Raw genomic sequence first — 1,317 nt, 5'->3', positions numbered from 1 at the left:
ACCACCCTGTACCTTTATAAAATTTCTTAATAATAGTAGATCGTTCTAGAATATTCTGGAATATTTGAACAAAATCTAGAAAATTCTAGAAATCTTTGATAAAATTAATTGCGGACATTTGGAACTTTCCAAATCATTCCAGATATTTCTAAAACTTTTTGGAACATTGCATATCGATTTTAACCGTTGCACACAATTTGGAACTTTCTAGATCATTCCAGAATTTTTTAGAACCTTCTAGAACATTCTAGATCGATTGTAACAGTTGCACACATTCTGGAGTTTTCTGGATCATTTCATAAATTTTTAGAACTTTCCAAAAGGTCTCATATGTTCTCATATTTTTTCACACTTTCGCCACCCAGAACCACCCACGTCCACCCACCGTGACCAAACTCCCTTACTTTATATACTATTGCGATCATAAATTGATATGTAAGCTATCCTATCTTTCAAGTTGGATCAAACTGCACACGATGTACAAATTTGATTAAAATCGGTGAAGTCGTTTAGGAGTCCATCGCGGACATACAACGTGACACGTACTAATTTATATATATTAAGATAAACAGCCTAACNATATATATACAGGAATAAATGATTAGTATGCTTAGATTCGCAGATGATATAGCAAGGAGGAGTTAGAGATAGCTTTAAATAAAATGGAAGCGGTATTGACAAAACTGTATTGTCTCAAAATAAATAAAAGTAAAACAAAAATACTGGTATGCACGGAAAAAAAAGTAGGGAAAGAACGAATGTAAACACAGGCAACGAATAATTAGAAGTGGATGATTTTAGGTATCTATGAAGTCAGATAAGTCAGGACGGAAGGAGTAGTAGGAATATAAAGCAATGAAAGTCACTTCCATGCTCCTGAACGATTAATTTAGAAATTCGAAGGTGTATGTTTGGACCGCTTGGGAAGTATTGGGATCCGTCAAATGGGAGGAGCCTAAAAACATGGCGCCAATTAGGGAAAATTTATCGTAGTTCCTATACTGTACCGTGCAATTTCCAAGTTTTTAAATTACGATAAAATGATAAGTATTGACATAATATGTGATTGGGCTGACACAAAGCCTCGGAAAGGAAATTTCATTGAAGGTGAGCGTGTTTATAATGCCAATCACATTATAAATTTCGGAAATAACAAATCCGGAAGCTAGCCTTCAAATTCCGTCAAGTTTACTGCCTACTTTTTAAAAACTTCGGATTTAAAAAGTGATTCACGTTATATAATTGGTGAGGTGATTCTGGGTGATTTAAGCAATATCATATCAATGACTTGCACGTGCAAAGCCGATTTAAGAGAAC

The sequence above is a fragment of the Agrilus planipennis genome, unplaced genomic scaffold, assembly GCF_000699045.2.
Source record: "Agrilus planipennis isolate EAB-ADULT unplaced genomic scaffold, Apla_2.0 scaffold47, whole genome shotgun sequence".
NCBI classification, from domain to species: domain Eukaryota; kingdom Metazoa; phylum Arthropoda; class Insecta; order Coleoptera; family Buprestidae; genus Agrilus; species Agrilus planipennis.
Note: the sequence above shows the minus strand (reverse complement) of the source record.